This window comes from Macrotis lagotis, chromosome 4 (assembly GCF_037893015.1).
Source record: "Macrotis lagotis isolate mMagLag1 chromosome 4, bilby.v1.9.chrom.fasta, whole genome shotgun sequence".
Classification (NCBI taxonomy): Eukaryota; Metazoa; Chordata; class Mammalia; order Peramelemorphia; family Peramelidae; genus Macrotis; species Macrotis lagotis.
Window position 1 is genome coordinate 136,527,198 of NC_133661.1, and position 14,487 is coordinate 136,541,684.

The window sequence follows — 14,487 nt, forward strand, 5'->3', positions numbered from 1 at the left end:
TGTCATATACATTCAGACACTGATTTGATATACTTTTCAGTCTGGGCAGATACTATGAAGTACCTTTGATGGCAGTATAATTGTTTGTGTGATCTGCAAGCATGGATGTCATCAAATTTTATTAAACTTAATATAGATAAAGCTAAGACATTATTGATTAGTTCTGCAGCGCAAAGGCCCCAGGTTTCATCTATAGTGGTTTTCTTCTATGGTAGTTCTCTTTATCCTTTCGATAATACTCATGCCCTCAGAGCCATTGTGGATTCTGAGTTTTCTTTTGAAGCCCACATCAATCATATAATTAAGACATCTTAATACTACTACAGCAATCTAGCTATATTGAGAGACATGCTCTCTTGGTTGCCTTCTGAAATTTTAATTCATCTTCTTTCATGTGGGTCATAATTATGGCAATTCTTTGTTTATGGGTCTTTCACTTAATATTTTTAGTTGATCCAAATTTCACTAGATAGATCTCTATTTGTATTTAAGCCTTTCTCCCTTATTAATAAGATTAATTGGATTCAAACAAAATAAGCTTTCCCCCTGTTTTACTCATCTCTTTAGTCACTCTGGGAAATATCCTTTTGACATCATACTATGAATTAGCTTTGGATGTATCTAAATGATACTAGATATCCAAATATAAGGTGAATATTTCAATTGTTCATTCAGATATTGCCAAATTGCCCGGATGTTTGGCATCATGTAGAGAAAATAACTGATCTGGCAATCATTTTTCTCCCATTCCTTTGTGTATGTGCAATATATATATACATATATATGTATATATACATATATATATATGTTTTACACACACACACACACACACACACACACACATACACACACACACACACATATTTCCTTCAGTACCCTCTGTATTTTGTCAATAAATCTTGCTGCTTTTTTGGAAACTATTTTTCTCTGTCCTGAAATCTAGTCTTGGCATTGCCACCAATTCACTGTGTTTTTGTGTTTTATGATGCAAAAATTTAGGATTTGAATAAAGCACTTATATATATCCACTCCAATAACCACTTATTAAGTACCGGTGGGGACTAGGTGTCAGCTATTGTGCTAGGTGTCTGAGATACCATAAATAAAAAGAAAGACAGTCCTTGCTCTCAAGGAGTCTTCCATCAAAAGGAGGGAGACAACAAACAAAAGAAGTTGGGAAAACAAGGGACTGTATGATTGTATTGAGGTGAGACACATCAGAGGGTACCTCAGAAGCATCTTGTTTCTCTGAAATATATATATATATATATACTTATGAAGAACCAAAGTGTCTTGAGGAAAATGTTAATTTTATCTGTAGTCTTGACTGAGTTTGAGTTTTGTATGGCCTAGAATAAAAATCTGGATCTTAAACTTCACAGAAATATATAACTTTGCCCCACATAATGTCAAGCATCTAAGTGTCTCTTTCCTCAACAATGGGTACTATTGAGTTCACATAAATTTGTGAGAGAATTCGGGCAGGAATTGACTATGTCAACTTCTTGCTTGTTAGGACCATTTTGAGAAACCTGTTTAAATTAGACAATGTAATAGACAAGTTACCTATCCAGTCATTTATATTCTCCAAGTTTGGTCTTGTATTAGTCAGAGATAGACAGAAAACGAGAGTCATAGAGGTGTGAGAGACAACTATGCCATCTAATATAACACAAGGCTAAAGAAGAACTCTCTGCATGTCACAGCTGACAAATGGCCATTTAAGTTTTTATTAGTGTTCTCTAGTGCATGGAAATCCCTTCTAAGGAATCTCAATATCACTTCTAACTACTTATGATTGTTAGCCTATATTTACTTCTTTGAAACTCCCAGTCACTGGTCTAAGTTCCGCCCAATTAGTACAGATTGAATTGCTTTTCCCTGTGACAGAACTCCATGTGACATTACTTTAGATAAGCATTAAATCTTCTTTTCTTCAGACTCCCCTCCCTCCTCTCCTCTCTCCCCTTCACCAGGTTGCAAGTTAGATTATATCAATGGTAAAATTTGTCCCCCCAAATACCTTTGTGAAGTTATAATTTATTCTAGTTTCATTCTTTACATAGAACTGATACATAATTTGTTTGTTGAAAAGCATTTCTGGATCTTAAATTGGCGCTTAAAGACATTATTCACTGTTTTATCCAATATCCCTCATGGAATCTGTTTTTACAAAGCCAATCCTCCCAGTATAGCATGCTTTTTCTCTTCACCATTGACTTTTGGAAGGATCATTTCAAATACTATATCCCACATGAGTGCATTACACATTTCCTTGGGTCTTAGTATGCTTATTTCTATTGTACTCCTTGAACCCAGTTGTTTTGCAGTTATTTTTCATTGATTTATCTAAATATGTGTCTTTTTCCTCTCTTAGAGGAAAGTAAGCTTCTTGAGGGCAAGTACTGTTTTTGATGTTTTGTCCTTTATCTTACAAATTTAGTAGTATTTAAAATCTAATAGGTGATTAATAAATACATTTTGAATTGAATAGATTACAAGGACATATGTGATATTACTGCTTGTGTTTATCTGGAAGAAAGTATATATATATATACATATATACATATGTGTGTGTGTGTGTGTGTGTGTGTGTGTATGTGCGTGCATGTGTGTATTTATCTATCTTATTTTTCCAGGAAGTAAAAACTACATAAACCAATGTATATCATTTTGTCCTTTATGTTATATCCAACTCTTCATGCTCTTTTTTGAGATTTTCTTGGCAAATATACTGGAATAGTTTGTCATATTTTTCCTCTAGCTCATTTTGCAGATGGGGAAACTGAGGCAAACAAGGGTTAAATGACTTGCCTAGGGTCACATGGTTAGTAATATCTGAAGTCAGATATGAACCCAGGAAGATGAGTCTTCCTGACTCTTGGCCTAGAACTGTTTCTATTGTGCTACATACCTGCCCTTATTTTGTTCTTAAATTCAGAAATCTAGAACCTAAGTACAACCAATCAGTCTCTGATTTTTACTCCTTCCAGGTTTTTTAAGTGCTCTATTTTAATTTTTTTCTTATTTTGTATTATATTTAATCTTAAAACGCTTTTCTTTTGAAAAGTAGATGGGTACAAATTCTCATTAAAAACATCTTGGTGATTTTGATCAGTCACAATTTTGCACACATATCTGCATGGCCTTGGTCAAATTATTTTCTCATTCTGGGCCTTAATTTTCTCATCAATAAAATGGGAGAAGGTTGGATTAGTTGCTCTCAAAAGTTACTTTACAGTTCTAAGTCCTATGACCCTATATTTCAATTCATTTTTAAAATGAAGGGTTTGTACTACATGAATCCTAAGGTTTCCTCTAGTTCAAACATTTCATTGTTTAACATTCTAACACTCTATTCACCTTCTTTCTTCTTCCCACTGGCACATGGTGCTATAAATATTAAAAAAACTTTCATACTTAACAAGTTTTGCTATTCTATCTTAAAGAACCTTAAATGGCTATTTTATTAAAATGATTTCTCTTTGTTTCAAGACCTTTAATCAGCCTCCCCCCCCCCTTTATGTCTAATCTTTTTCATTCTCCTTTTGTTCCAAGCAAGTGAGGTCTTCCTTAATCATCCTTATTCTGTATATGGATTTACATATTCTGCAGGCCAAATAGTGTCCTTCAAAACTTTAAGAACGCATACTCTGAGTACTAGCTACACTGCAAAATGGTTGCTAGTCCTGACCTCCAGCACTATCCTTATGAGGAGTTTCTTTATTTGAATGTGTCCTGTGTCTGTCATTAGGTAAATCTAATGATCTGAAACTATGTTTTTGACTGTTTTAAATTCCCAAGAAAACTTATTATAGTTTTAGTGGATGCACTAGAAGTTGTTGACTGATTTATAACTCATTTATTACATTCTATTACTTACACTTGGTACAGATTTTTCATTTCATATCAATTAAGTAATGGTTTATCTAAAGCAGGCTGCAAACCTAGTCCCTTTCCAAATATAATATAGGTAATGTACAAATTAGTTTGGTGGACTGCTTGACTTGAAACCTAGGAAGCTGTCCCTTTGAATCTAGCTACATATTTGCTGTATGAACTTGAGCAAGTCATTTAACCCTCTTCAGCTTCAATTATCTGAGATGGTAAGTTGCAATAATAATAATAATAATATCTATTATACCTACTGCACATCTTGTGATTGTGAAATGGGGACAATGTAAGTCACTTTGCAAATTTTAAAGGGTTATATAAATGTAATCTATTATGATTTTAAAGAGTCTCTTTTTCTTTCAGATTAAGAAACTGGTGAAAATATTTTAATTTTCCTCCCTGCTCAATTTCTCTTCTTTCTTACCATTCTGTATCACACCATCATATCTTATATATGTATCATATTCTTCCTACCCCAACCCCCATTTAGTTGGAAAAGAATAGTTACAAGTTGGTGTACATAATTCTTGCCCTTTAGGAGTTTTTTTTTTTGAACCTAGTCATAGTGACATCAGTTGAGGGACATGGACAAGACTTCCCATGGATAGGTTTCAATCAACATCATTGGAAGAAGTGGTTACTCACATTAATGATCTCTCCAAATACTGAAATGCAGTGAATTGAGACCAATGGTAAAATAATGCCAGCTGTCTTTAACAATCCAAGGAGTAGTGCAATCTTATGAAATTAGTGCATAGTCACAGAGTTTTTATCAGTGCCAATTTTTCTAATCATTAACACACACAGATTTCAATTACTGAGAGATGTCTATACATCTAGTCAGGTTTATTCAATGCATCCCATAGGGGTTTGTAATGATAGTTATCTACTAAAAATCCCATTAGCCTGAATAAATCCAGAAAAGTCATTCTGCTATTCTTAGATTCTCTGGACAACTGTAAGGTAAATTACATCACAACAATGTGGAAATAGTCATGTCAGAAAAAGTATTAAAAAGTTGCCTCGAATATATATATATATATATATATATATATATATATATATATATATATATATATGTCCTGCAAAATATCTAGTGAGCTAGATAATTTTATTAAATTATGTGCTAATAAATCAAAAAACTTCAATATCTACCTGTGAATATATTTCCATGGAACTTCTCACCAAGATCTTAGCAATATTGAGTTACAAGCCTAGGATACAAAGGCTAGTTCCTTGTTATAGAATATATAAGCAAATCAAACAAGATTTTTTAATATATGTTTCATTTGGGTACATATTTACTAAATTTTATTCTTTGACCTTCAAAAGAGCATTATGCTTATCCACTCACTCTATATTTTTGCATTTAAAAAATTGGCATAATAGATAAAGACACAAATGTGAAGTTAGAAAAAACCTGATTCTGATCTCATCCCTGATGCTAGCTAGTTATATGGCTATGGACAAAGCTATTTTAATACTTCTTAAGTCTCAGCTTTGCCATCTGTATATAGGGAATAATGAGATCTCCCTTCCTGATAAAGTTATTATAAAGACAGATTAGATAACATATAAAAAGGTTTTGAAAATTTTAAAGCATTATGTAAATATATATTAATCATATTAAAATTAAAAATTTTATAAGTGCATTTTATACTGATGACAATAATGGTAATAGAAATAATACTTTTGAATCATATGGAAGTGTTAGGATCAAAGGCTTTATTATTCAACTTTCTATTCCTGTGAAGTTCTTAGTTCAGTGTTTTATATGTGAGATTAAAAGGGATAACATATGTAAAGCACTTGTAATATAAACATTAGCCATTGTTTTGTACATAATGGCCTTCAATAAATACTTGTTGAATGAATCAATATAAACATAGGTTTTAAGGTAGTAACCAGTATTATACTGGTGGATTAGTACCTCTTTAAGACAATAATGCCTCTAGTAAAATAAATATCAATGTCAATGTATTTGCTTTGAAAATTCTTCAAGAGATTATCTGGTACCCGGACTTCAAAGTTATTATTATCTTCATTTTAAAGATTAGTAATTAAGGTTCAGAAAAATGAAGTAACTTGCCCAAGTTCTCTCAACTTGGTATAGAAGACCTTAGAACCCAATCTCTCCAGTTTTATTGCTATGCTTCTTCCATTATGCCAATATACTTTCTTTCACATGAATTTTATTATAGACATTTTTAAAAGGTTGACTTAAGTAGTATCTTAAGTAAGGAGGAGAATAAACTTAATCCATTCTTAAGGTCCCTTCTAGGTCAAAACAAAAATCTTAAATTTAGGATTAGGGGATCACACATTTAGAATTGCCATAGAGCCCAAAACCCTCATTTTAAAGATGAGAAAACTGAAAACAAAGTAACTGGTCAAACATTACATAGGTAGTAAATGGCAGAGTTGGCACTAAAACTCTATGCCTCTTATTCCAAATCTAGCATACCATCTATAACCTTAATGACTACTACCAGAGGAAAGACATAAAATCTATTTCCATTTCAGAATTTTTCCTTTTTGTTTATTTATTTATTTTTTTTGGTCATGTAATTTTGTATTTGGGCAGTTAGGTGGTTAAGGGATTGATTGTAGTTTGTTGTCAGGAACACTCATTTTCCTGAATTAACTGTTTTCATATACTAGTTTTGTTATCCTGGGCAAGTCACTTAACTCTGTTTACCTCAATTCCCTCATCTATAAAATGAGGCAGAGAAGGAAATGGCAAACCACTCAAGTATCTTTGTTAAAGAAATTGCAAATGGAGTCCTGAAAAGTTGGACATTATTGGGAAATGACTCAAATTTCAAACTTTCATATTTAAAAGTTAGCAAAAATTTTTAGCCATACTTTTGATGATACATGGACACACACAAATTTTATGACCATGTAATAAATTAAATTTTTTTATTTGTTTAGTCAAACAAATTTACCACAATAAAATGAAAAGAATACTGTTATTAAAATCACAAGACTTGAACTCCATCAACTGGAGATTGACCACACAAATTGTGGTTCGTGAATATAACAATATTATTGTACAATGGAAAAGGACAAATAAGAGGAATTCAGAGAACTACAGGAAGGCTTATACCAACTGATGCAGTTCAAGGACAACAATGATTATTAAAATATAAATATAATGATTAATATCAAAATATAAATAAATGAAATTTAATACTATATAAATAAAATGATTAAGCTTTGCTATAGAGAAGAAATCAGAAAATGTATCATTCTTTACTGGAGAAGTAACATTCTAAGGGTGGGTAATACACTACGAAAAACAATCATATGTTAGTTGGCTTTGTTGAACCATTAAAAAATATTTATTACAAAAGAAGGCTTGCAAAATAGCAGGGTGGTGTGGGAGGGGATATTCAGAAATATATGTGAGGTAAAAAAACATGACATTTGTGAGACAAAAAAATTACAACAAAACCAAGAAAAAAATCAACATAACAAAAAGAATTGTGCTTGAATCCTAACCCTTTTGCATATTATCTATTGGACTTTGGACAAGTGACTTTATTTTTCTAGGGCTCAATTTCCTCATTTGTGAAATGAGAAGCTTAGAATATATGATTATGAACTTTCTATATACAAGATGACAGAAGGGGAACTTGTGAATTATTGTTTCAATTCACAAAACCTTATGTTGATAATTTTGGAGATGGGGATTTTCAAAGGGTAATTCTTGAACCATTAATTCTCATTTATCTTTATACCTCACTTACAACCCAATAGAGTTCTTTGCATGTAGTAGTTAAGTATGGGATGGCATGTAATAAAATGTCTGCCTATAGATTGTATTTGTACTGCTTATTTTTTGACATAGTTTGATTGTCCTTGGAAACAAATGCCTTATTACAGGGCAAGGAAAAAGGGAAATTTTTGACCACAAGAAAATAAATGGATTTAGAAATAATATTCTTGGGCGGCTAGGTGGTACAGTGGATAGAGCACCAGCCCTGGAGTCAGGAGTACCTAAGTTCAAATCTGGCCTCAGACATTTGATAATTACCTAGCTGTGTGGCCTTGGGCAAGCCACTTAACCCCATTGCCTTGCAAAAAAAAAAAAAACTAAAAAAAAAAGAAATAATAATATTCTTATACACACACATACATAAGATAATTAGCAGTTTCATAAAGCATCTAGAACTTTTGTTTAAAAAATGACCTGTGGAATTCTATTTTCTTTGGAACATTATTTAAGCGACTCTGTTGTTCACCAACAATACCTCGTGAAGGGACTTAGTATTTAAATACTTAAGAAGACTTTAGGATAGCAGCTTAGCTACTCAGCCAGGAAATTCATGGATAGAGACAAAAACAATGACTAGGACTTCAATTTTGTCCATAAAGAAGAAAAAGGATTCAGTTTTTGATGATAGCTAAGAATTCTGTGAGGTTGCTACTGTGAATAAAACTACTATGAATACAGTCAACTGTTGTGACTAGTGGAGGTGGGAAGGATGATAACTTATAAAAAAGTCTTTTGCTTTCCCTATCAATTCTACCTGGTGGTCACTGATAGTAGCTGGGTCTGACATAGATGCCATGCCACTAAGGTGGCAAAGTCATATCTGTCCACCACTTATCTGGATATTATGGAAGAAGTACTAGATAGCGTCAAGAACCCCTGAGTTAAAAATCTTTCAAGACTTAGTAGCTGTATTAATCGTGCAGGTGACTTAACCACCTTTAACCTCAGTTTCCTCATTTATAAAATGAGATTAATAATAGTACTTACTTCATATTTTTATTGTTGTGAGGATAAAAATAGTTATATATTTATATATATAATATATATAAAGGGCTTAGAAAACCATATAACTATTAGTTATGATTGTGATCATAATTTCATCATATTTTTGAAGAATTTTGAATTTATTCAAAGATTCCAAGTAAGTGATTTAGTTGTAATATTATTTATCATAAATATTTAGTATGTGACTACCCCTGTTGATAGCTAGACCTGCAATGTATCAAAAAAAAATGCAAATTGTCCCAGGTAATTAAAAGCTGTCTCAGATGGCTAAAATGCATACTTCTGAAAACTCCTTCAATTAACTCTCAAGAAAATAATCTTGGTTTTGAGTTTTGTCTTTTCTGATACCCTACAGCATCCTGCTACCCTTTATGAACATGGTCCATACATAATTTATACAGTCAATTGCCTGTTGTGACTAGTGGAGGTGGGAGAGAAGATAACATTTATAAAAAGTCTTCTTTTGTTTCCACTATCAATTCTACTTGGTGGTCAATGACAGTAGCTGGGTATGGCATAGATGCCATGCCACCAAGGTGGCAAAGTCATATCTGTCCACTACTTATCTGGCTAACATTAACTTGGCTTTCAAATGTGAATGGATCCTTTATAGTCATCTTTTATTTTTTTTCAAATGCAGTGCTTTTTATTTTTGTCAACAAACTGTGTCATTTGCTATAGTCAGAAAACTCCTGTTGTTTGAGGTCTTTATCAGAGTTCTTACAAATCAGGTTAATTGGGGATCAACTGAGCTTTTCTGCCTTTAATGAGGCCTAGTAGCCCAAGGCAAGGCCCACCTCTTGATAAGGGACTTTCCTTTTCCTTATTCTGGACTCTTTGATCACTTAAAAAAAAAACCTGGAAGAACAACCACCGGGAATGTCATTGTTTTTTAATTGCCTGATTACCAAATGTTGGAGATAAAAGATAGATGTTCTCAATTAATAACATTTACATAGATTAGCATCTCTAACAAGCCTCATTAGTAGCTGCTGACTTTTGTTTAGACTGTGTCCCATGTCATTTGCACTCTCCTGTAGTAAAAGGGAATGTACCTTCTGTATGACAAACCAGTTTTCCCCTAATCTATTTCCATTAATCAACTATAAGGCATTTTAATGCACTGCCAGATTTTTCATTAATTAAGAGTTAACTCTTACTGGGTATAGAGTTTTTGAAAGGTTAGACATATTAAATGGAATTCCAAAAAGTTTTTGAACTCAAGCTTCATTCAAATATGCTAAAGTGCTTTCTTCTTTTGCTTAATTAGACATGTATGTCAATCTTCCACCCTCATTTATCTATAGTACACAAAAATTATCAGTATGATCAATATGTTCTCAAATCAGAGTAATTAAAATCTCTATCTATATTTACATTTTTATAGCAAAATGCTCACATCTTCATCTATATCCATATTTAAACTTTCTTCCATATATATTTATGTCTAATCTTTATCTTTGTATAAAATGATGTCTCTATATGTATCAATATTTACATTCACCTATATCCAAATATTCTATCTATATTCATTGATATTCACTTTATGAAGAGAACCTAATAAATCTGCATCCTGAAAATCTGACCATTCTTGAAATGCTAGAAATAGTGACTGGATGCGTGATTTCATAAGCATATGAAACTCATGGATGGGAAAAGATCCATTCCCTGTGCAATCTGTTATCCTCTCATAACTTATCATCTAAGAATTGAAATCACTGTTGAGTTCAAGCAACTTGCTCAGGATTACATAACTAGTACATATTAGAATTTAGACTTAATGGGTGGCTAGGTGGCAAAGTGGATAAAGCACCAGCCCTGGAGTCAAGACTACCTGAGTTCAAATCCAACCTCAGACACTTAATAATTACCTAACTGTGTGGCCTTGGGCAAGTCACTTTAACCCCTTTGCCTTGCAAAAACCTAAAAAAAAAGAACTTAGACTTAAAACCACAACTTCCTGGCTGGTTCTCTTTTTGCACTTCATGTTAACTTTCTTTAACTATGATGATATTTAAATATCAGGATATTCAATGCAATTAGAAAAGAATCTATTTAATTTATATGAGAATATATATGAATATTCTTACAAGTACTTTCCAGTTCAAACTCAAAAGGCTTATTTTATTTGACTATCTGTGATGTGCCCTGGCACTATAGACTATAGACACTTTGACTACACCAAGAAAATAGTGAAGATCTTTTTTTAAAATGACTAAATAAGGATTTTATACTTACTAACTTGATAAGGGAAGAAAACTTTTTTTATGACAAGGTCTTTGCTTTTACTGTTAGGTTTCTGGGGAAAAAGTGAAAATGTATTGATACACTAAATTTGGAGCTTATATGAGGTATCAAAATGAAATTTCTAATTAAATATATTTTTGGTAATAAGAGACAGTGTTCCATAATTAATCAATGATGGATTAAAATAGTTTTGGGAATATAACTTCATGCAGAAATAGATACCAATTTTGGAGGGACTTATTTTTCTGAAGAGTTTTTCTATTGATTTTTTAAAATTCATATTTAAATCAGTTTTTATTTCTAGAAGGATGATATAAATGATATAATGATATAAATGATATAACACACCAAAACCATGTGATAATAATGAATAAAATTTCATAATCATATTGGTGACAAATTTCCTTAAAAGTAGTGAAGTTAGTAATCTTATCAACTTGAAATGTAGCATATTTACTAAATAATTTCAGGAGGTAAAAGGACTTTTCTGAAATTTTATTCTTTATTCATGACTTTCTTTTGAAAGGAGGTCTTTTATCTTGATATTTTAAGGACAGATTCAGTAACCCTAAATAAGTGGAAGCATATAATTCAATATAGGGACTCAGTTCCCTTTAATGGAAACTTCAGCTGAATATAGGATGACTTCAGTTCTATCATTTTGCAACCCATATTTCTTATTACAGGAATGATTTCTTTCTTTCTTTCTTTCTTTCTTTCTTTCTTTCTTTCTTTCTTTCTTTCTTTCTTTCTTTCTTTCTTTCTTTCTTTCTTTCTTTCTTCCTTTCTTTCTTTCTTTCTTTCTTTCTTTCTTTCTTTCTTTCTTTCTTTCTTTCTTTCTTTCTTTCTTTCTTTCTTTCTTTCTTTCTTTCTTTCTTTCTTTCTTTCGCAAGGCAATGGGGTTAAGCGACTTGTCCAAGGCCACACAGCTAGGTAATTATTAAGTGTCTGAGGCCTGATTTGAACTCAGGTACTCCTGACTACAGACAGGGCTGGTGCTCTATCCATTGTGCCACCTAGCTGCCCTGGTTATTTTTTACTTTTAATGGAGTTCATTTCTTTGGTCAACTTTTCACAATTTTCCTCGTTTCTTTTTTCCATTTCTCTTCTTCCTCTCATCTTTGGTTATTAAATTCTTCTTATTATTAAATTATTAAATATTTATATTTTAAATAATTTTAGAGATTTGGGGGCTGAGAGTTTCTAGCAAGAATATTGTCTAGCAGGTGATATTTCTCTACCATACCTTTTCTTCCCTATATCAACCTTAGTAGAGGCAAGTATTCCTTTGTTCAATTTCCTATTATGATTTATTTAGGTCATGACACAATGTGTTATAAATGGTAAGGTACAAAAGAGGCTCATGCCTTCCAATGTGTCCTCTGGTCTCCTATCCAGCTATTTACTAATTCTTCTCTTTGTCCATCCACCCAGTTTATCATTACCTTTCTTTTAAATACAGGAAAAATACACAATCTCTGATTTGGGGAGGATGTGGTTAGTCAAATAGTCATTTAAAAACTAATTGCCGGGCAGCTAGGTGACACATGGGGACAGCTAGGTGGCGCAGTGGATAGGGCACCGACCCTGGAGTCAGGAGGACCTGAGTTCAAATCAGATCTCAGACATATAATCGTTACCTAACTATGTGACCTTGGGCAAGTCACTTAATCCCAATGCCTTGTAAAACAAACAAACAAAAAAAACAAATTACCAGATATGATGTACAATATTTGTTATTTTTAAAACAACTCAAAAACAATACTAAATTATACTTTATGATTAAAAAAGGCAATCTAAGTCTTAAAGTACCTTAAGTTCATCATCATGAATTCAATTATTGAAGAGTAAGTAAACCCAAGTCCTGTTTAGTAATGACATCTACTTGTTAGAAATTCATTTTCAAAGGAGACAGTACATACATATTGGTTAGTACAAACCTTTTTCTACTATATTAAATCTTCCACTAACTATGAGTGATAAAACAAGTATGCTGCAATAACCCAAGAACAATTGGTGACAAATTATCCTAACGCACACACTGAGAAATAATCCAATATTTGCTTCCTAGCATTATTCACTTAATACTACTCAACAAAGCTTCAACTTAGCTTGGGAGAACTGAGTGAAGATTGAGAATATCATTGAATTTTTTTTTTTGTTGAATTTACAGAGTTTTATGTGTTTTTTTAAATTATGTAGACTTTTGCTTATAGAGAATAGGCTTTTAACATGTGAAATGATTGCAGATGTAGTAGTACATAGTTACTGCATACCAACATACCATACTACATACCAACGACAACTATATATACCAACTAAGGTTGGTATCAATGAGTGGCTTGGTTTCTTTCTGCCTTGTTGTTGAGTAAATATTTGGTTAATGTGATTAATATATTGAGCCAAATAAGAGGATCCATACCTCAAAAAAATCTTTGGAATTTAGTTTGCATGTTGACTTTTCAATTTTGCCAAATCTCCATTTTGTTTTGATTATATATTTACAGGCTTGGTGGCTTGGCCATTGCTATTTTTTTAGAGTTAGTCTAACAAGAGGTATGGTGGAGGTTACCAGGTTTATCAAATTTCCAAAGTAAATTTTAGTTTAAAGTATTGATCTTATTACACAAGAATGTTTTCATTTCAGGAATGGAAAATATATTTGTGGGAAAGAATCTCTAGGACTTGTTCATTAAATCATAATCATTTAATCTTATCAATGTACATCATGTTATGAATGTATAAATCATATGCTTTTTTTTTTGTAAATCAAAGACTTTGGAATATTTTATTTCCTAAATAATGTATAGAAACTTTATATAGGTAAGTTTTGGCAACATATATCATTTTGACCAACCTCTCTATATAAAAAAAACCTATTTTTAATGCATTAACTTATTTATCTCAAGAAATAATTGACACAATATGATTGCAGTATACTCAAAGAACTTAAGACAATCCTTTAGAGAGTCACTGTAACAAAATTTGACCTTTTAGTTCACTTCAGGAAAAAAAATATTAAGTGACTTGTATGTAAGGCACTAGGGATGGGAAAATGGTAAATGATAGCCTGATTTTAAGATAATTACAGTCTTTTAGGCATATATGGGACAGCTAGTGGTGCAGTGGCCTTGTAGTCAAGAGGACCTGAGTTCAAATCTAGTCTCAGACACTTGACACTAAGCTGTGTGACTCTGGGCAAGTCACTTAACCCTGATTGCCTCCTATCCAAGGCCATCTCCAGTAGTCCTGATTCATATTTAGCTACTGGACTACTTTGGTGACTTAGCACAGCTCCCCCCCCCCACACTCAAACCCAATTCATATGCTTGTCATGGCATCACCTCCCTGATATCATGGTCTTCTTCAAAAAATGAAGGACAAGTATATAAGTACATAAACTACATCTTGAGATGCATGCATTTCTATGCACATATATGTATTCACAGGGATATGTATGCTTATTTTCATACATGTATGTATTTATAACTTCAAATTGTCATAATTTATGACGTATTCAGTGATAATCTTTCTCTTTGAATCCCAGTGTGAAATCACAT

General features: G+C 32.3%; 1 long non-coding RNA gene across 1 annotated transcript in view; it reads left to right on the forward strand.

Moving 5' to 3' along the window:
- The window catches only part of LOC141521531 (uncharacterized), a 159,423-nt gene that overhangs the window by 99,742 nt on the left and 45,194 nt on the right, over nt 1-14,487 (forward strand). The window lies entirely within an intron of this gene.